General features: G+C 39.3%; 1 protein-coding gene across 4 annotated transcripts in view; it reads left to right on the top strand.

Annotated features, from left to right (window-relative positions):
* Positions 1-23,041, top strand: part of LOC111941251 (uncharacterized) — a 337,983-nt gene that overhangs the window by 94,550 nt on the left and 220,392 nt on the right. For 2 of the 4 annotated variants that reach the window (XR_015285176.1, XM_086883485.1), the window contains exon 1: positions 17,764-18,125. The exons of 1 other annotated variant lie outside the window; for it this stretch is intronic. The gene's annotated coding sequence lies outside the window, so the exon portion shown is untranslated. Of the gene's footprint in view, positions 1-17,760; positions 18,126-23,041 lie in introns of those variants that run through there. One more of the 4 variants, XR_015285175.1, reaches the window with a different exon arrangement.

Genomic DNA, 23,041 nt, shown 5'->3' with positions numbered 1-23,041 from the left:
ACTGAGTCACACTTCCCTTTCATGAGAAGACAGGCAAATACAGTGTGCTTTAAAACATGGCAAAGATTCCCTAAAATTATCCTCTGTAGAAACCCACGGTAAATTAGAAAATTTTATTTCAAAATATTACCCATCAGGACATGACTAATTTTAAGCTTTGCCAAGGAGTCAAACGTAGCCACATTTATAAATATACTGGCTGCACTTATTGCTGTCATACCTGTCAAAATATGCTACCTTTTTTTCCTAATCCAGGCATGGTTGGAATGTGTTAGACTCTTAAGAGTAGTCCAGGTGAATGTGTTCTGTTTTGATGTTTTGGAGGGCAAATGCTGAGAAAGCATTTGAGAGAAAGCACAGCCGGCCAAAGGAAAAGAGAAAAGGGTGCCATTGTGAGGCTGGAAGTCTCCCAGGAGCCATCCTCCCTGCCAAATCCAGTGTGTTTTGCTCATGTTCCTCATCTTGCAGCTCCTAAGGTGACCATTTCTGATCCCTGGTGCAGTCCTCATGGGCTGTAAAACATGAGGCACTTGTGCTTTGCCTTCTAGTTCCTGGACTTTGCTGTGTGATTTATGCCCTAATTTATGTTTTCAGCCAGTGTGTACCCACCATAGGCTTTTTATGTGCCTCAATCCCACTCATAATAGTAGTATAGAGAGCCAAACTTCAGTCCACGTCAGTACCAAATTCTCTAAAGTTCCCAAGTAGTTAAACTGAGAAAGTCTTACTGGGCAATTCTTTATATATATTTTTATACATTTATTTGTTTGATTTTTTTTTTTTTTTTGTTAGTTGGTTATTTATTAATTTCTTTTTAACCACAATCAGATTGTTTTATGGTCAGGGGAAATGGGAAGTTTATGTGATTGTTCTTTTTTCTTTTGCATTTGTCTCTTTTTTTATTTTTTTTTTTTCCCCACGGTAGGCTGATTAGAATGTAATGAGGCTGTTGATTAAGTGAAGTGGCTACAAGTTTAATGCAAATGTAACACACTTCAGGGTGTGTACACAGTCCTTTCAAACTGGCTGGATTTGTGGGATGTTTTGGTTTGTTTTAGTTTGGAGGTTTTTGTAGATGTTTGGGGATACTGTCGTGTTTGGGTTTGTTTTGTTTGTGTGTTTGGGGGAGGGTGGTGGGTGCATGTGTGTTTCTGTTCCTTTTGTTGTTGTTTTCTTACACGCCAAAGCAGGGCTGATGATGAGGGTGTTCCAGAGCAGAAAGGGGAAGGGTTCTCTGCGCTACTCAGGACCTAGGAGAGAGCTGTCTCCCATTTAGTCTGACACGGAGGTATAAATGAGATCGGCAAAACATGCTTCATCTTCTGAGTACCCTTCTGCCTTCTGCCCCCCTCTGCCTTCCAGAAGATTCTTGTTCCTGGGGAGCACAGGGGCTTCCCGAGGCGCTGGCCGCTAGAGGATGCTCCTGGTCCGGCGCTGGAGAGCAGGGGCCGGGCATCCTCTCCTTGCCGGCTCGGACATCGGGGCGCACACACCGCGCCTTTCAGCCCGGACACAGCCACCTCCAGAGGGGAAAGAAACTCCATCAGCCCGCAGGCAAAACTGCAAGGTACTAATGACAGACACAACCGCACTGCAGGAATCTGCGGTGAAGTTCTTGCGTTTATTTAGGTGACACTCTTAATGCTGTGTTCGCAGTGTGCCCCACAGTATCAGAGTCCTGCTGTGGATGGTCCCACTCTGGATGTGATTTAGATGTTCAGCTAGCTTTCATTTTTTTGTCCAATCTTTTAATGTGATCCAAATCTCAGTACTTAAATGAGGTTTGAGGCTTATTTTTCAATAAGTAACATGGAAAAGACATTCTTAATTAAAAAAAATAAAATATTTTGAATGTGTGGTTTTTCAAGAAAAGCACACACATGAAATTAATTCCTTATTTTAAATAAAACACAACAAATATCTCCCCCCCAAAAAAACCTAACTAATCAAACAAAAAAATAATAAAATCAAAATTGCTTTTAAGTAAAAAGCAAAGCATGAAGTTAAAAAGTTATATATAAAAATGTCCCTCTAGTCCTCTACTGCCCTCCCAAAATTCTGTTGTAGCATAAACAAGTTCTCTGGCACATAAAGCACAGGATTTTGTACAGCAGTAGCATGAAAAAAAAAAACAAAACCCACAGAATATTTTTAAGGTACCACAGTGGCATACTCAAAGGTTAAAAAAATGGCAGATTTGAGGTCATTTGAGATGGCTCATTTGTTCACGTGCACTAGAGCACAGTCTTTAACTGTAATTATTTACTGCCTCTTTCTCTCCTGTTGTCCTCACCTCCTGTGGGATTTCTGCCTTATCCAGACCTCAAGTTAGACCTGCCCAGGGAACCTGTGCAGTGGAAGAGTGTTCATTTCTTGCAGTGGGATGGCATGTAGTAGATAAATCAAATACTACAGGAAAGGAAATATATAGGTGAAAAGCTAGATAAGACTCTGAAAAATAGGGCTGTAGTCTTGTCCCTGCCATTGATGTTTAGCAAAGTCAGTGCATTTTTCATATCGTGTGTGTATTCCCCAGCTTCTGAGTGCTGACTGCAAGATCCTACACTCTGATTAATCAGACGCTCCAACACCCGTGTCTACTCCTGAAGTCACTAGAGAGTTGTTTTGAGTCTACAGAATAATGAGTAGTGCTATCTTCTCTTGCAGCTCATGTGCCAGCTGTCTCAGATTTGGTGTACCTGTGTTTCTCTCCCTGCACATCTTTTGGCATCTGTACAAGACGGATGCTGGCTTTTTCCAGGCTGCAGTAAAAATAATACAGCTGAATCACTTGTATCCTCTGGTGATGAGCACCAAACAACTGCCTGGGCAAAGTAAATAAATTTGTCTTCAGATTTTGACCCACAGATAGGAAATAAAGGGCACTACAAAGGATTGCAATATGGGTAATGGAACAAAACAAAGTAGAAAACTGCTCTTAAACTGAGCACTGTCTATCTTGTGCATTGAATGAAGCAACATTAGGGCTGTGTGTTAAAGACTATCACAAGCTATTTGATAATCAAGCCTAGATAAGCATTTAGGCTGAGTTTAAATTGCACATTAATTCTGCAATTTCCCAATATGTACATACTGAATTCTGTATCTGGACTGATATTGCTTAGTGGTGTGTGTAGAGTACAAAAGAGAAAACAACCCAAGTACCCTCACTAACAGGAAGCTAGTGTTTTCTAGTAAGGAAGTTTGTGCAGCTCCAGGTAAGCATTTAAAATATGGTTAATTTACATTTTTTCCTCTTCTGTTTGGTTCCTTGACTAAATTGTATGAAAGTGAAATCCATTTCCTGTTACAGGAATGAAAGAACGTGGCTGGTTTTAGAGCAAAAACTCATGTAGGAATGGGTCTGTTTTCTCAGACATGTTTCTGATGAAGAATAGAGTTGCTGTGTTCCTGTCCCTTAGTTCCATGTTTCATTGCCTGTAAACAAAACAAATGATAATTGTAAAGGAGGTTCCTGAGCTTCCCTTACAGCTTCTTGCCTTTTGCTATAAAAATAAACTGGAATATACCAGTGACTTAAATAGAGATAAATAAAAATTATAGCAGTCCAAATAACCAAGAAGCTGAATTTATCTTCTCAAGTGATTTAGGAACCGTACTCTAATTCCCTGCTCAAATTGTGTTTACAAAGATGTTTAGCTCCTAATTCATTCTCACTTATCAGGAAATCTTTACAAGCAGTATAAAAGAATGCTGGTGGCTGTGGAATACATTAAAATATTGCTATTATTTAAAGTAATTTTTCAACAAATTGTAGATTCATTCCTTGAACTTCAACTTAGAATTAGAAAAAATGCTGGAGGCTTTTGAAATTTCACATCACAGAGGAAAAAAATGAGTAGACTGCAGAGCAGAATAGATTTCTTAAATCAGGTTAGGAAATTTCCATCACTACCTAACACTTTGAAAGCTACTAAGATCGAAGTTACTTTTATTACTTTCGTGTTTTTCTGCAGTGATAGCATTTTGTTACACTGTTGAGTAAGTTACAGTGTGTTTCCCTGGTCTTTTATGTTTAGTTTGATTTCAGTGTCTTGGCTTGAGGTTGAATATATCTTTAATAATGCCTTTTTTAACATAGCAGTTTTTTATAAATAAAAGTGTTTGAACAACCTTTACTCTAATCAAGTGAAACTTTTGTGAAAGGATATATAGAAATTGGGTCCTTTTCATGGTCTTGGAGCTATGAAAGGTAGTGAGGCAGGAGGGGAGCATGGGATCACAGATAGTCAGCACCACCTTGTACTTCCCAGGGTGTTAGTGCTGGTGTTTTACAAATGTGTTGTTTGGGTAGCTCAGTCAAAGTGATTTCAAGATTTCCCCTCTGGCAGAGGTGAGTGACTGCTCGAGGGTGGGGACCTGGCTGGGGCACCACAGCATCACCTCATCCTGGTGGTGTCTGCTGATAGGCAGTGGTGACAGTGGGAGCCCTGGTTCCCCATTTTTTTCTTGTTCAATTCCAGGGAAAACTTGTTGTTCAGAATGGTCCTGTTGGTAATTTATGATGTCACGTGCAACCAAATATACACTTTGGCCATTTTTTATGCGTTTTGCTAATGATGGGTCACAGAGTTTCACTGGAAGGTTTAAAGATTAAAGTCGTCAGGAAGGCAGACCTGATGACTGATATTCTCTGACCCCATGACCTACCAAAGGCCATAGAGCCACACTAAATAAAGCTGTCTCAAGCTCATCACTTCTGTTGTGCTCTAACACAGAGTTTAAAAAGATGGTCAGTTTTGACTTTCAGGATTTATCTGGCCTGTCCTTAAGCAGGCAGCTTTAATTAAAATATATTGTTTGTCTTAAAAATGTCATTCCTCTAACAGGAATTTGGCCAGCTTTCTCTTGCAACAAATTATTTTCTATAAATAGTGTTTTCCCACCTACATACCAGAAGGTACTCGTTGACTGAATTAAATTTATTTTTTAATATATACAGCTCTCTATTATACATAGAATGTGATCTTGTAGGAATTTTTATGATATAATGAAGTCCTCCTTGTGAAGTACAAATAACCTCCTTGTGAAGTACAGCCCCATCTGTGCAAGTAAAGACCAGTCCCAAATGCTGCAATTCAACATCACGGTTTCTGTGCCTTCTTTCTGTATAAAAGGCACTGGAAAACAGCTCTCCTCAGCTCAGCCCTCAAGAAACAAGAATAATAGGATCCTTTTGATTTTCATTCTTTGTTGCCTGATATCTTAGCAAAGACAGATTTAAAATGCTGGGACAGCATCCTGAGTCACCAGCAAAATGGGTACTTCAGGTGCCACAAAGAACAGACTCAGCTCCACTGGTAAAGCCCAGGAATTCCAGCAACCATGTCATGCTGGAATGGACAGCACTACAACAAAGAGAATGTTCCAATTTTCATGTGTCCCTTTGAGCTGCCTTAAACCTGGCCCCAGTACAAACAGGGAGCACCTCCTGGTTTTGCTTGGCTGTGGGGTGCTTTGAGTGTCAGGAGCAAGGGGAACACAGTAGTCCCCAGCTGCTTTCTGCAGCCCTCCTGCATGTGTCCCACACTCAGAAAGCTTCATACTCTATTATGTTTATTAACTTAGCCAAGTCTTAAATATCTGTCTTTGCTGTACAGCTGATCTCCAGTAGAAGTCCATTATATTAGGACTTCACACAACATACAATATATATTTAGCCCTGAAGATTGCACTTCTTGTCACTCCAGCTTTTTAATTTACTGTGTTTCTTGCTGCTGGCACCTCTGAAACTCAGTGGAGCCCTGCAGGGGTGTCTCAATCTCCTGTTTCCTATCTCCTTTGAGCTATTGCATTACAATCATCTGTCAAAGATGAGCGGGAGTCAAGGAAATGGAGCACCTCAAGTGGCTGACACTGCTGAGCAGATACCCTTCTATTTTTGCTGAGTGTTTACATACCTCTAGAGTACGGATGTGGCTGAGCAGGATTAGATGCACAGAAAGTTTGTAACACCTTCTTCATCTTAGAATAACAGCAGCTCTGATTCTAAATGAAAATGATACAATTTTAACAACTTCTATGACAACCTATACATACAATTCATTTGAAATTCCTTCCACGGATGCAGTCATGATGTTGTCTGTGCCAGGCATAACTGCATGTGTGCTGTGGTTGTACTCATTTAATATAGTTAAAAAAACCTATTGCACCTCTTGAGGACTAGGTAAGGAATCAGTCTGAGAACGAGGAGTCTGTACACACTCTTTGTATCTCATTTCCATTCCATAGTAGCACCAGGAATGAGAATGTGGGCAAAAGGAACCATCACAGGGTGCTGCTCCCAGTAGTAGTGACTGCCACTGGAATCAATTCTGTAGGATCTATGATAATTATTTGGCAGAAGTTTAGCTAGTAAAAGTGATTGCATCTCAAGAGAAATATACATTGGAATACCACAGAATACACTTCAAAGTAGTAACAGCAGTGAAAGTTTACCTACTGCAGGTATGCTATGGCCTACAATGCTACATACTTTTCAAGTAAGACTACTTTTTCTCATCATTTTGTTGGGGTGGGTTTATTAAATTTGATAGAAGAAGACTTTATAACTATTTTTCTTATTCTAAAGCAAACCACAAATTTCCTGCTCGTGTCTTAAAAATTTTAAAGTGGCCAAATATTTGTTGACTCCCTGGTTCTAAACCCAGTATTTTATTGGAATTCCCAGTTAAATCAATTTCTTCTATGATTCATTTCACTTGGCAACAGAAACATCAGCTCTAGCCTCTGGCCCTAATGAAATCCTTTAAATGCAGTCTACATAGCAAGAGGTGAACAAGGCAAGGCACAGTTTAATTTCCCAAAAACAATTTACAACAGGTTTTGTAAATGTACTTGCTTCTGGAGCTTTCTAACACCCCTCCCTCTGAAGCTAGTCAATTTGCAGCCGAGAAGTCGCTGTATTCAAATTGCTTACATGGGAGAGGTTGGAGGGCAGCGCGACACAGGACCTTCCTGCTAAATTGCTAATCCAAATTGGGCCTCAGTCAATCTTGGACAGAGTTGTCAACATTCAGTGACCTATAGGAAATGACTTGGGAGCTTCAGTCCGGCTCCCAGAGAGGTGTGCACATCACAGGAGCAATCGGCTGGCACTAATTGGCACCCTGTGTAGCAGTCTCAGCACAGAGCCAAAGGTCTGCAGGGGAACTGAGACTGAAGTGCTCTCTTGGCCTCGAAGATGGTCCCTCTGCGGCAGAGTTTAGGGCATGTTTGTAATGTCACGTGTGGGATTTTGCTGTGCCTTTTGCAGCGCTAGAGCCGAGCTGTGGCTTGGGAACTGATCTTCCCTGAGGGTTCGTAGGGCATTTTGAATGCCACAGGGCTTTTTAAACCCTGAAATCACTTCAGCTGTCCTTCAGGTATAAACATGAAGGGAACATTCACTAAGCATTAACCTGATAGTCAGAGGTGTCACTGACAACCAGTCCAGGATTTCACAGGAAAAGGGAAAGAGCGAGAGCGCGTATTCTTTCAAGACAAAACTTTCTCGTGTCTGTGCCCAATGTGCATAAGTACTTTTACTCTGCCAGTTTTTTTTCACCTGTTGGCCTCAGGTTATAAATTTTTGCTGCTTAAATATTATTTTGTTTTTTTCATGAGTAGGATTGTGAAGTTTTATTCATTATAAAAGCATAGTAACACATGGTCTTCCTACACTTGGAATTGTTCCCAGACTATAATAATTACAGCAAGTTTATGATGGGTATTATCTTCCCAACAGCCTTGCATTTAAGAAGTCTATTTCTTGTTTTGTTATTCTGTTTGCATAGTTTCAGTCATTCAGGCAAGGTGGAAATAATGTCATGAAGGCATCAGTCCATTCAACATGAAGAGGTTCAGTGAAGAAGCACTAAATTAAGAAACGAGTGATGTACCTACCTAGTATTTTAAGCCAGTTAGTTAGAGGTGATAAAATATATCATCTGAATTGGATGTTGAGCAAATTTTCTCTTGAACATAGAAATTAATAAGGAGCAGCAGTGACAAATTTTTGACTGTGGATGTCTGCTAAGAAGAAAAAGTAGGTTTGTGTGATGGAGGTTAGTTTGTTTCACAAAACATTTGGTGTCTTCAGAGAGCAATTTTTGTCCATCCAGGTATTGTCTGTACCCACAGAGAGGACAGGAAGGTCTGCATAGAGCATGTATACTTCCAGAAACCAAAATATACTATTTTTCCTTTATAGCTTTGCATGATTGGTATCACCAATGACCTGCTGCAATTTCTCTCCCTCTCTTATCAGATAACTAATGAAATTCAGGGTTACAGCCATAACTGAAATGATGGATTTCGGAAATTAACACCCTTTTCCTGTCATACAGCAGCCCCCTTTCGCTACCTCCATGCTCTCTCACTGCATGATGTGGTGCACATTCATCTGACAGACACAAATTGAAACAGCAGAGAAAGTAAGGCAGCATTTGCATCCCTGAGTTTGGGATCATCAGCTCTTACAAAATGTCAGGGAGTTCAGGGATAGACTCTACTCTCAATATTGCTACAACACAATGCAAAAAATCACCCTGAAAAATGTATTTTTGTGTTTTAATGGTCTGCACTGAAACACAGCGGTGCTCTAAGTGTGTAAAGCATTGCCATTTGCAAGTTGCCACCTGTTGTTTCTGTTTCCGGAAACACTATCCCTGCCTGCAGTCTGGATGTTGCCCCGGGTGGTGTCTGACTCTTAACCCAAATCAAATAGTAATTGTTCAGACACTGTCTGGCTCTCATGCAGTGGACAGGGAATGCCCAGAGTTCTCTAGTTACCTCCTAGGAAGCCCAGGCAAGGGCTTCCCTCAGGGAATCTTCAGCCTGTTGTGCTCATAACTTTGGTGTAAGGCTTCAGGTTGCAATGCCCCTTGCCCTCCCTGCTGCAGTAGGGTCCAGCACAGTGATGAGCAGACTGCAGGATGTGAAAGACTGGGATATAAGAATGAAACTGTGAAAGAAGAAGATTAGGTTTTCCTTTTAGCCTGTGCTGCCAGTACCTTGTTAATGTGAACCTGACAGTGCCCAGACTACAACACTGGAGTTGTAAATGGTTTGCCAGCAACTGAGATGGTGTTGCCACTTTAGCTCTTCATGCCACTGAGCTGTAACCACCCCCCCCCACCCCCCCACCCCCCGCCCCAAATCCATCTCCAGCAACATTCCTGCAAGTTCTGATCATACCATGTTCACAAGTTACCCCTGGACTCCCCCATTCCCTCAGTTCCTCAAGGCATGGGGCTGGATTCAGTCCAGCTCACAGAATCGGGAACTCTCCTCCCAAGGAATCACTGACAATTCCTTAAGAACTGGCTCAATCCCAGTAAATCCTGTCCACCGTGTGGGATTGCAAGAGGTTACAAAATCTGACAGGTTCTAGTTAAGGCTCAAAGACTAAAAATTTGGCAGAGTGCTTGAAAGTGCCAAAAGAATTTAACATATGCACACCGCCAAAATAAATGATGTTCAGATTCCTGAGCTAATCTTTGCCTTTGATCACATGTATCAGAAAATTTAGTAGTGCCAAAGTAGTGATGAAAAGATTTCTGATCATTCTGAAGTATCTGAAGATGCAAATAACCTAGACTTTTTGATTTTTGAAAATCAGAAAATGTGGAGTATTTTCCTCCCTTTTCAATCCTTAGGACTCTCCATAGAAAGCTTTATAGTAAAGCAATTCAAAGAGTAGCAGTAGCCATTCCTTTTCTGGCATTATTGCCTTTTATGTAAAATTGTGTGGCACATTCTGTCAGTGTGTGGATAACTGACTCTGTTGATACCTCCAAAAGTAATGGCAGAAGAAAATGGCAATGTTTTTTTCTTTGGTTTTTCCTCATTGGCTATGTTTTTTTCTTTTTTCTTGTTCTACCTAAAAGTTCACAGCTCACAGTATTTTTGTGCTCACAGGAATAAACATGAAAGCATAGTAATGATGGTCATGTCTGTCTTGAGGTGCATTTCCAGCGTGGAACTTGGTCTATTTTTTCTACATTTTACACTAAAGACATTTTTTTACATTTTGCACATCAAATAACACTGTTTGGTGCTTTGGTTATTGCTGATTTCGCTGTGATGGTTTCCCTTCTTGCTTTTTTTGCTTTATGAAACCTTCCTGGTTTCTGCACCATCCATTCACTTTATATTTTCATATGCATTTATGGTTGTTTATTTTAACTTATTTATGGTGGATTTTTCAATACTGTAGAACATGCCTTTCGATTTTTACCACATATGGAGATTTCAGAGTAATTTTGCAGAAATGACTGAAACTTGATCTTTGAGTCACCCCTTACTGAAGCAGGTGGGTGTTTTTTAGTTTTATTTTTGGGTCATTTTAAGTTTGGCTTTTGAGGCAAAACACAGCCTAATTTTTTGCAAAACATTTTGATTACACTGAATAGCACATCCTTGTTTCAGGACTTTCTGGTGTATAGAGCCACACGTGAGAGCAAAACTGAAAAGCTTTTACTGGTTATTGCATAAAACCTATTTGATAAGGAAGTCCATATTATATTCTCTGGATGGAGATTTTCAGATCAGAAACCAGGTTACAGAAAGATTAAATTTTTTTTCATTTTCAATTCATTAAATTTTGTTTCATTGAAGATTAAGGAGACCAGGGGTGGAACTCTGTGCAAATCTTGAGCGTGTTTCTTCCAAGTGTTGATCATCATGGGCTCATCTAGTAGGGTATGAAATGTATTTATGGGGGAAAAGCCCAAGTTCTCATTATCCTGGGGAGAATTTACAGTATCAGCTATCATGGCTGTATTATTTATTTTGTTAGGGTGTTCTGTCTCTGCCCTGTTGTGATCACTGGCATCCAGGAATGTGATAAAGGCTTGAACTAAACCCACCAAACAGTCCCATCCTTATTTCCAGAGCACCTGCAGGCAGAAAGGACAGAATGTGGGTGTACCCACACAACTTCCAACCAGCCCCTGCACTTTACTTCTTTGCTGCAGGGGGTGTGGAGGCAGTTCCCAGGATGTCAGAGTGCTGCCAGGAGGAGGCAGGGTCACCTCAGGGAGGTGGCAGGGTGGGAGCAGTTTCCACAGGTGCCACAAGAGAAAGGCAAGGACTTCCAGCTGAGGGCTGTAACCTTGCTCAGGCCTTGAGGGGAGGAGGACAAGGGCACCCCTGCTGCACATCTGAAGCCCAGCAATGGCTTCAGTCATTTCTCAGTTGTTGTAATTTGGGATGGCATCTCCTAGGTGGAAAACTGATTTCCTTGTCACTGAGTGTGGATCACCTTTGGATTGCAAATCTGAATTGATGTTGTCCCAAACTGCTCCCATTGCTAAGCTGTTTGGAGAAGGTCTGCTTTTGCATGCACTGGAACACCACAGTAATGAAAATCTTTAAAAACATCAGTAGCAATTAAAATAATTTTAAACTTAATCAGCACTCTATTAGTAAAGACTGGTTTCTTATTATTCTGCACAAGTGTGCTTGATAGATACCAGGTGGATAAAATACATATGCTTGTGGTGTCTTTGTCCCCTTTTAAGTTTTTTCGTTTAGCTCATGATTTTATTTAATGGAAGAGACACTTCTCACATATTGGCTTGACAATTTACAAGCATTTGTTTGTGCTGAATTAAGCACATTTTTAAACTTTGTGTGTTGCTGCTGACAGTTTGGGGATTGATTTTTATCCCTAGAGAGATGCCTTTTTGTCTTTAAGGCAAATTGAAGTTGACTGCTGGAGCATTCCCTGGTAAGAGAGAGAATCTACTTTAGGGATATTTTTCTACTGAGAATTAATTTTTAACTCAGAAGCTTCAGCAAGGTCATGTTTTTCATAACACTTTAAAAAAAAAGTTAAAGAAGTAGCATTAACTTCAGATAAAATAAATTAGAGCAAGTATTACCAAGCTTTTTCCCATTGTATTTCTCTGTCAGAGAGGTGTGCCTAGGTATGCTGTAGGTAAAAATTCCAGACTTTTTTTCTGAAAGCACATGTTAAATGCTGGTGTAGGCAATGGCAGAAAAAGGTTTCTCCCATCTGTGTGTTTTCATATATGTTATGAGATTAAATTTTAAAACTTCTGTTACAATTTCAGGACATTCATATTTTTTCAAGAACAGATTCATTTCTTGTCCACATTGGCAACATGGGATGGGGTGTGCAGACATGAAAGGATTAATGTAATGAGATATGTGTGAGGATACAGAATCTCCACCAGATAGATGCTTTGGGAAGTCTTCATTCATGTCAGGCAGAGTTAACTACCTGCTTCTTTTTAAACAGCAGGGTCTGTGGCCTGACATGCTGGGCTAGACTTACACCCTATATTCACCCATCCCCAGTCACCTGGGCACAGTTATTGTACACAAACATTATGTTGTTGATATATTGACAGGGATGCTTGGAATTCATTTATGTATCTTTCCCTTCAAGGTCTTTTTTTGTTTTATAGGTCTAATTTTTTACAAATATAAATACAGATAAAATAAGAAGTGCCTGTGTATATATCTGGTCTGGCTCTGTAGTCCAAATAAATAGCACCTCTCACCTGAACAACAAAGCTGAATCAAACCATCCTGGCTGGCAGACAGGTCTCTTGAGGGCTTTTGTGGTGCTACCTGGCAGGTTAGTGGTAAGGTGATGGACAGACCCCATTAAAATTTCATTTAATGCTTGTCTCTGGAATGACTGCACTCTCTTTAATCTCTGTCTTTGTATTCACTCATACTTCTAAGACCCAAGTGACTTAAAAAATAAATAAATAATCTTAGTCCTTCAATAATGTACCAAATGACAAATTCACACCCACTTGTTTTCATTCCTAGGAAATCAAATCAGCTGAAGGAAGTTGTTTTTTTTTTTATCACAGTGCATCTAAACAAGTTGTAAAAACCAATTTCTTCAGGCAACTTTTATTCTGCTGGTTATAAAATCTTCTTAAAGAAGCTGCTACACCTGTGTAGTCTTCCTTTAAACCTTCTTTGGGATGTTCTCATTGGATTTTTCACAGATTTGAGTCCTAAATGTTTGAGTTGTCTCAGTATGTTTTTGAAAGCCTGGATATCAATTACCAGAATTTTTATTTGCCTCTGATTTTTTTTTCCCACTTCTAAGATTTCTCCTGCAATATTTGTGACATTCACTCCTAGTTGTGACTGGACTAAGACATTTTGCAAAATTCAAGAAACAAAACTTACAATATTCTTTGCACTATAAAGGAAAACTGAAAGCCTGTACCTTCAAACTTGTACAAGTGCCTTGCATACACAGCAGAAAGCAAATGCTTGGATGATGTTTAGGATAGGATAGGTGAGGGGTGAGAGGAAGCAGAGACTGATGTTTTTGGTTGCAGATGGTGAGCAACATCCCAGAGCTACCCCCCTACAGCAGGGAGCTCACATTTTCTGCCATGTTCTCACTTCCAGCATTTTATTGGTTAACTGCTAAAGTTTTTGCTCTGATTCACCTTGGAATTTGGATCCTTTTTAAAATTAAATTATCTTTAAATTAGTACATAGCATTTATTAATAGCAGGAAATTCCAAGTAATTATTTTGTCCTTCTTTCTCCTCCTATTTCTTATTGGAGCTAGATGTTGATTTTTTTGAACTGTACCTTTTCTACCCTAATCAATCCTGTTTCTCTTTTGTCCTTTAGCCTGAAGACTTTTGGTGTTTAGAATTAACTTTGTTCTCAGTCCTTTTCCATTTTGTGCATGATTGTGCACCTAATGAGAGGTAATTGTTTCCTTGTTCTACAGCATCAGCCAAGCAAGCAGATCTCAGCTACCTCTGAGGGTTACAAGGAACCTCGTCCTAGAAAAAGTGCAGCAAAGACTTCGGTAATTTGATATTTCTCTTTGGCATGTTCATTGTTCTTTACCTGTAGCAGACATGCCTTAGATGGGTTTCACCTGCTACAAAAAGCTGTGAGAAATCATGGAAAACTGGGTATTCTGAGCCAAGGGATGGCAGCATGAATGTTATAATGCTGTCACAAAGGTTGTTGATCAAGATTATTTTTTTAATCAAAGCTTTAACATTTATTAGCTTTTTGTCAGGTTCTCTCTTGGGTTTTATTTGTAATTAACAATAAATGCATAATTTTACTGATTTTACTGCAACTTTTCCAAACATCCAAATTACAGGAATGAATTGTTATCTGGGACTCAGAAAAGGTATTTTGCTGAGTTTATTCATGGCAAAATGCAAATTGTCATTAATTAAGTTTGTAATTGTGTAGCAGGAATGAGAACAATTTACAGGAGCGGGGGTAGGAGAAGACCTTTAAGCAGCAGTGCATGGCGAATGAGATGCACAACTTCCATTATCACCAGGAGCTGCATGGCTAATCCAGCAGCCTCTGCACTGGGGAAAATGTACCCTGGGATGTCAGGTGTTAAAGGGAAGAATGGGCCTCTCACGTTCTTTGCACTTACAAGCAGGCTGTAACCTTTTGACTCTCTCTCTCTTTCTCTTCTTGAGTTTTGTTTCCTGAAAGGAAAAGGGGGTGGGGGAACGCAGGGGAAGAAGGCTTAAAGAGTAAAGGATCTGTTTCAAAGTACTGTAGTGTATTTGTGAGCTTTCTTTTTTTTTTTTAATGGAATGAGTTTTATTTCTTAAAGAAGCAGTTGCTTTTAATGTAGAGTGTTTATAGCATGACTTAAGATATGAATGTCTGCTGAGTACCACTATCAATTCTATAAACTTTACACATGTGATCCTGCCACAAGTGTTTTGCACATAGCTTGTTTATCTTTCTAACTAAAATGAATTTAATCTCAATTAAGAGCATAACAGAGGAGGACAGCTAGTTCTGTGAATTAATGTTGCTTTTCCAGTTGACCAGTGCAGAAAAACAACTTCCAAATAACAAGAAATCCCTTTTATTCTCAAAAGATCCCATAACATAGCATGATCACATTGAACTTGGGTGTAATCGAGGTCTGAAGATCTGTACATGCAAAGAAAAATTTGTAAAATTCTTGCACATTTAATCTCCTTGCTAGCTCTGAGTTAGTAAGTGTGAAAATACCTTGGTGCAAGGAGCTGAGCATTTACTTAGTCTAAAAGAACATGAGACAAATAAGGGGGAAAAAAGGTGGCTAGCTAATGTAGGATCACTCCAATTTCAATTACTTTTGAGGAAAAAGAGCAGAACATGGAAAAATACATAAAAACTTCTATTATCCTTATCAAAAATAATCTGTTCTGGGCTGATCCTTATTAGAATGTAAATGTGGAAACACTAAAGATGGTGGTTACTTCCATTAATTAAAAAGGAATCTTGCTCATAGCACAGCACCCTGAGAATGCTGAAGATATTTTGTATATTCCTGGTTGCCATCTTTGGTATGAGCATCTCATTTCACTTCATGTCTTTCTTTGTCAGAGATAATTTTGAAATGGCTCACATTGCCTTTGTGTGGCTGAAATGTGGCAGCAATGGAGTGGAGCCAATGGAGGGGTAATTTTGCAGCCAGCAATCAGGAAAAGGAAGAGTCCTTAGCCAGGGGACTCAACAGTGCCAGGAGGAGCCATTATTCTATTACTATTTCTAGTTTGGAAGCATTGTTTTAAGTTACATCAAAAACATCCTTTACACTTCTTTGTTATTTGTGTTGTAAGTTTTCCATATCGACTTTTCCAAAGGAAAGGTGTGAACGTATATCGAAGTGGGTTGCTTGGGATGCATCTTGCTTCGGAAATTGTGGCTTAAAGGGAAACCTGGAATCAATGGTGATTCCTCTGCTTCAACCTGGAAGTTCACAGAGATTAGCCAAAGATGGAATGAGTTCTGCTTTTCTTTACACTTGCTGAGAGCAACACTCTAGATAGCCCGTCTCTTCACAGGCACTGTCCGCCCATTTTTTCCTAACATTAGAGGGTCCAACCTTTTGAGTTCTAAGCACCTGACCCTGTAAGCTTTCCAAAACCTTACACTTAGAGGGTTAAAGGGGAAAGAACGAAGCCTAAATGGTTATTCATGTGTATGGACTTGTTTTTATCTCCTGGAGGTTGCACAGATTTCAGAATATTTAATTTCTTGTTTTCAGTTACTGAGAAGTCAGGTGTCAGTAAATATTTTATATTCAATCCTGATTTAATTTCACTATGCAGAGAATGTGCTGAGAACCGATATTGAAGGGATTTGCATACTGAAGATTATTACCATGATCCATTTTTTTATTGATAGACCTTGAGGAGGTGAAGGCTTTACAACTACAAGACAAGGGCAATATGACATAAATGCAGAAACTGAAGCAATGTCTTCCAAATCATTTGGCCCATTTGAAACACAAATGGGAACAGAACCCAAATATCCTAAATTCCAGCCCAGCATCTTAATCCTGAACCCATTTTTTTCTTTCAAAATTAAAGTTTCCATGGTTATTATTTCTACTGCCAGGGCTTTCCAAGGATATAAATGTGACCTAATTTATTAAATGCTGCCTTACATGCAAGACAGAAGCAAAATCCTTACCCCAGGGCACTTAGTGGCCCTGATCCTGCAATCTGATCTCTTGAATGAATGTCTGAACTAACAGGAGCCCTGCTGCCTGTTCTGAGAGTTTGACTGGGATTTTTAACAGGGAAGGGACATGAAGATTTCAGATTGTCTACAACACTTCACTACATGACCACTACTTTCCTACATGGTTATGTGTTTCTCTATGAGCTTTTGTGTAGCTGTTGCTCAGTTACCTTCAGTAGATGGTGAAGTTTGCGCTGGAATGTTTTTTCTTCCGTGTACAAACCTTGATCTGTGGCACTATCTAAAGATGCTTTGCACCTTGAGATTAAAGTGCATCATCCCTGCAGTGTGTTGAGTTCTCCTGGCCCAGAAAGGGTTGTCATAGATCTGTTCTTCAAATCAGGACTCCCTGGTTTTTCTAAGGCATCACCTCCACGTCATTGGGTTGGTAGGATACGAAGCTGAGGGTCTTTTTCAAGTTTTCCTTCACACCAAGGGCTGTATACTTGTTGTGTGGGAATTCTGGCAAGTTACACCCTCTCTTCCCTGTGTGTTCAGGACAGGATAACTTAATGCAGTGTTCAATATTCTGGACCTTTTCTAAAAGTAAATTGCTCAATTTGTTATGTTGGAGTATTAACACGAAGAATGGAATCTGAGTGCTGAGAACTGGTTTCTTGCAAAAGACTGAAATACAGGGGATGAACTTCATTAATCAATTAAATAGTCCTATAAATATCTATGCCTTTGCAGCTACACACAATAGTCTTATTTTAAGAAACATGATCATGTGCTTTGTCAAATATCACTCAGCCCAGTATTTAGCTTTTGCATTATCATAAAACAAATACCACTTTAAAGTCTGCTTATGCATCTCACATTCATTCTTCTTTTTTTCTTTTTGTGTATAAAAAGTAATTAGTTTCCAGCACCGAATGATTTGTTATTGGAAAAGCAAAGCAACATTTCTTTATGCAAAAATCTTCTTCCTTCAGAACTGTGGCACATGGAAAGTATTTTCCAGCTTTCAGAGTTTATTTGATTTTGAACACTTTTGGTTATGTAAGTTTTAATAAGTAGCTTTGGTGTACCCCTAAAGGCACACCCCACACACTTATGTTGTGTGACCTAGGGTCACAAGTAATGGCTGCAAGCTAATTGATTGAGAAAGGCTTGTCTGACTGGGCCCCTTTGAGTCCTCCCTTTACATTCCTAAATTTCTGTAAAGGAGGCACTGGCAGCTTTGCCTGGTGAGAGGAGGGGTTGGGGGAAAGGGAGGAAGTTTCTCAGTTTCTGATTATGCGCAGAGTTTCCTTGTACTGAGCTTATGTTCTCCACCCACTACTTAGTAAGAACTCCTTAACAACTTAAAGCTTTATGCCTGTGAGTACCAGAAAAGTGATCTGAGTATTTATTGAGCAGGAAGAACAAACTGCTTTCTGCAGGCAGAGAGAAAGCTTATGGAAATGATATTAGACCTTCAGCAAAGTGCACAGCTGCATCATACAGAAGCTGAGACTCAAACTGACAGGCAAATAAGCCAGATCACGGAAGGGGCCTCTGTGTGGCAGCTCTGAGCTACCAAGTGTTGGACAACTAGGCAAAAAGTGCAGTGGAACAGGGCAGAAAATAACACACTAACTTCAGACAACTGTTGCTTATTCATGGTGAGTCCAGATTTGAAATGTTGTTTGAAATGTAGCTTTTTTTTTGTTGTCTCTAAAAACCCTTCCGTTTTACCACAGCGATCCTTCTGCAGAGCTCATTGTATTCCAGGTTATTTGTCCGGATGTGCACTTCAGTTCTGAACGATACAGCAATGCACAGGGATAGCTCTTTCCTCACTGCTTGCTCTCTCTCTCGTGCTTTTCTTGCTTCAGGAGACAGCTCCTGTTTCTAAAAGCACACTGCATGGCTTCTGATTTGGAAAGAAATAGTTTTGCAGCCAGCCCTTGGTGTGCAGCTGCATGGAGGTGAATAAGTGAACGTAATTTCTGTGCAGTTTTCTGCAGTTTGAGCTTTGTGGCACCTTTCCATTGCTCCTTATTTCGCTGCCTTATCTTGAGAATGTATGGCACGGTCACTATGAAAAGAGCTTTGTGTTTGAATTCCTGGTGAGTCGAAGGGTCAGGGCCTATGAGTTATCTGCCTGCCAGCAAGACTCATTGCCGTGCCCCTTTATTTTTCAAGCTGAAATAGAGAAAACATGTGTCCTCATCCCTTTTTTATAAATGTATTTTGAATTCAGGTTTTACATGGTGTTTATGTGTGCTTTGTTCTTTTGACAAACTCGGGGTTTGGGAGAAGGCCAGTTTTATTCTATCCATATTTATTTTATTTATTCAAGCTTTCCTGCAGCTTTTCTGAATTCCTTTGTTGTGATGCACGTAATTTTTCCTTTAAAAAAACATTCTGAAGTTCTGATTTCTGCTGAGAGAAAAAGGAATTAAACTCTGATACATATTTCCAAAATTACCAGGGAGCTGTCTAAATTTTAAGTAAGTTGCACAGTTATGCAGAAGATAAAGCTTTTATAACATTTTACTTGCTTAAGGAGAGAAACAAAATACTTATAGATAAGTTCTTGAACGGATTGTGTTAGATACACTAGTCATCTAGTGTAATGGTAACAAATATGATCTGAGCTATAATGTTATTTTAGTTATGAGTTTGAAAAAGTTGCTTCATTAGCACAGCAACAGAATTAAACATTGCATGTTGACAGTAATGTTAGAAATATGTTTGTGAAAACCGTTGAGTAGATGAAATTTAGAGTAATAAATCATCAAGGCATGTCAAAGTTACTGTCTATGTGAGCTTTTAAGGTATCTGTAATTTAGAGGGGAGTCTGGTTTTCCTTCCGGAGAAGTGTGATTCTGTATAAAATTATTTTCATCATATAATTCAGGTGCACAAAAAATCTTATTTTCTAATAATCCTAATATGAAATGTAAGAAGTTGGTCAGATGTACTCTGCACAGAGGGTATGTTACTAGTTATTTCCTGATCTTTCTGGTTTTTTGCTCACTTAACAATTAGCAGAATGCTTGCTCAAAAAAATAAGGTGTTTCAGATCTGAGTTAATCTAACATTACAGTATCTTTCAGGTGCAGAAGCTCATGTTGTTCACCTATTGTGCCCTATCTTATTTGCCAGTTTGAGATCTTAAGTTCACCCATGAATTTTGAAAATGGCTTTAATAGAAAGGGAGGGATGTGCCAGAGAAATGCAGATTTAAATGCAATGCTGCAACATAAGGTGATCTAAGTGGACTTCAAACTTTATGTTTTCTTTTTTTGAATTTAATTTCTGTATGTTTTGACTTGAGCTAAACATTACTTTCCACAAGAAAATCTCTGACTGTGTTCTTAGTTCAGTTAAGGGTGTTCTTTTCTTTTAGGAGTTTCAGGCTTGCTCTGAGGGAAAGAAATATGTTCTCTTCAGTAACATATAGGTACAATTTCCTTCTTGGCTCTGCTGTGAGAGAGGAATATCTGCTGATGTGCTCTTTACAGCTTTAAAAACTGAAAGTAAAAGAAACTTTGAGGAGGTGGTCTCCTCCCAGCTTTGGAGGCCTGGGCAGCTGGGGTCTCACCCACCTCCCAGTGGTCACCAGGCCCTTGGGGAGCAGGGAAAGGTGGGTGCTCACACAGGGCCACCTCCTCCGTCGGCACACGAGCAGAGGATCCATCCTTTCTGTGCCCTGGCGTGTCCACTGGCAAAATAATGCACCAGTGGTGTTGTGACACCAGACTGGAGGATTATGAAACATTTCTTCATGCTCTGATGATCAGCCTGATGAAGGGGAAAAGGTTTAATGAGGAAAAGAAGAATTTACTGAGGATTTTATGCCTATATCTATTATTAAAAGTAGAATATCTGCTCACAGTAGTTGTGTTCTGTGGCTCCAGGAAAGCTGGCAATAATGATGATTAAATGTGATGCTGTCACTGACTGTCTGAGGACTGGCACAACCTAATGTGACTGGCAGGAAGCTTAAACATCAATAGTATATATCTAAATACTATTATTCTCTCTTAGAGAAAGTCAAAGAACTATGAGCTCAGACTAAAATAATCATACAATCCTTTTTAGTTCTCTTTGGCACTAGTTAGTGACAAAAAAAAGTAGTTTTGAAGAGGTCAAAATTTTTGGAAGGTTTGTATTTTACATTATGAATGTTTTTCAAGGAGTAAATAGATTTGTTTAGTGAATTACACAGAAAATGATTTTGGAGGTTCACTTTTAGGTTCACTCTGTTCTGTATGGAAAAAGGAAATTCTTTATTTACTAGTGCTATTCCTTTTTATTGGCATCAGTATATTAACAGAAACACGTGTACATGACACCTACGAATATCTTCAGAGTCACAATAGAAACCATGGAAATTCAAGACTAGTAGTTGATTTTTCTTTCAAAGAGAGGAACCAGTTTGTGCTGTCATGACAAGGTGATGTCTACAACAATAGATGAAGGAAAATTGGCAGGTATAAAAGAATTGTAGTATTCATGGAACTGGTGAAATACAGTGTTGTTAAGATGAATTTAAAAAAAAAAACAACTCTAAGTTAATTCCTAGTAATTTTGAAAGAATTTTTTTAGGCAAAAATTTCTTTCATCTTCTCAGCTTCAACCCATGGTCACACTGGAATGTGATCTTTGGAATACCCAAATTAACTTTCAATTCACTTTTACTTTCCAACAACTTATTTAAACCATCAGCAGAAGACTGTCCCAGAAGGTGATGATTAAGGTGAAAGAAGAAAAGGAGAAATATTTAGCCTATGAAGTGATTTAAGTAATTGTAAAATGTGAGTAAAAGCAAATGATCAGAGAGAAGAAGCAGAAGTGAGGATAGGAGCAGTAATAAGAGAGGCAGAACTTAAAAAGCAAGCCAGAGGAGACCTAAAAGTAGAAGGAACATGGCATGAGAGAGGAAACCTACCCTGTCTAAAATTATTTGTCAGTCACCAAGATGAGCCTTGGGAATTTTGCTGTCTTTCTCTGGGTTTGTTCAGAAGCATTTCCACTTCTGACAGCCAGTTTTATACCTGAAGATATAAATTCACCCAAGAAAGTTGGCTGTTCCTTCCAAAATTATGATCACAGCATTTCTGAGAGGGGGATGTGAGGTGGAACCTCTCTTTTCCGCCTAATGTCCTCTTATATTTCTTTATCCTCTTATATACTTCTCTCCGTCTAGAAGTGAAGGTAGAGGTGAGGATGGATGGTTACATCTGTTGGACTGTGTTTTGAGCACAAGTGGGTTTTTTTTGACTCCTACAAGATCCCTGTAACTTTTTAAAAATTCTTGTTCTTTGGAGGGACTTTTGGCAATTCTGATTCTTGGGTCTGGGGGAGATGGGTGAGACATATCAATGGACTTTGCCTCTCCTCTCTAAATTTTTTTTATCACCCATAGCTTTATTCAGAACTCTGTCAAAGATCCTACTGATTTTGGTAGGGATTGGGTGAGGCCAGCAAGGGAGTTCAAAACTGTGTTCATGATGATTTTCATGACGGACATGACACCATAATTGGTTTGAGATTCCTCAGTATTTTACAGGAAACAATGCCAAACTCTACAACCATGGAAGTACATAGAGTGCTATCTCCAGTTCCTGAAATACCTGCCTCTCTGTTACAGAAATGTTTGGTGATTCAGGTAATAGCTAGATGAATTTTCCAATTCTGATATTGCCTTTAAAACCCCGAGACTGTGGTAGTATTAATTATGTAACCTCAGTTTATTTAGCAACATGATACAGGAAGGTAACAAATACAGCTTCAAATACTGCAAAAAGGACCCTTTTCTCCCTCTTTTAAGCCATTTTGAGTGACAGTATTCCATTTGTATCATCAACCATATCTCTTCTTAACCCAAAAGATGTTCCATGGACCATAAATTCCCTGTGAAAGACCTGCAATTGGTCCAGTTTTGAACAGTGCACATTTAATGGTGTTAAATGATAAAGGAAAAGATAAATTTAAGAGAAGGCCCTACCCTGAAGTACATGTCCCATTATTGTTGGGAATTTTTATTATTTCTAAAGAGCAGCAGCAGCTGAAGACACCCTCCTAAGAAGAGTCCTTTGTGGTGGAGCTGGTTGGATCCCAGTGCTCTCTCCTTGCTTCATCTCCCACTTCTCTGCTAACCAAAACTGTGTATGTTGTTATGGCCAGGCTGTTGGAAGTACCTTCAAAGTGCCTTTCCCAAGGTGACATGACTTTGCAGTCCCTCTGGATCGAGGATCGATGTCCTGTGAAAATACTGCCTGTGGTCTTGGTCTGTATTTTATAAGTTGTTCGTGATTGTGGCCTGGTTGTCACTGAGCATCTGTTACTTCAGTCTGTGTATAATAAATTCCTGAAATAAAAATCTGTGCCTTTAGTAGAGGAGAGTAAGTTATAACACATAAACAATGAAAATAAAGGAGAAAGTGATTGGCACAGAACTTTATTCAAAAAACACACAAAATGTGACACAGCAGCATGATAGAATCAGCCTGTGTTGGAAATAACTTTGAATTGTGTAGAAACCAGAATGCACTTTCTATGAGCCCCATAAAGTTTCTTTCAAACT

This window comes from Cyanistes caeruleus, chromosome 3 (genome assembly GCF_971803275.1).
Source record: "Cyanistes caeruleus chromosome 3, bCyaCae1.hap1.1, whole genome shotgun sequence".
Classification (NCBI taxonomy): domain Eukaryota; kingdom Metazoa; phylum Chordata; class Aves; order Passeriformes; family Paridae; genus Cyanistes; species Cyanistes caeruleus.
Note: the sequence above shows the minus strand (reverse complement) of the source record. Positions and strands in the feature narration are given on the sequence as shown.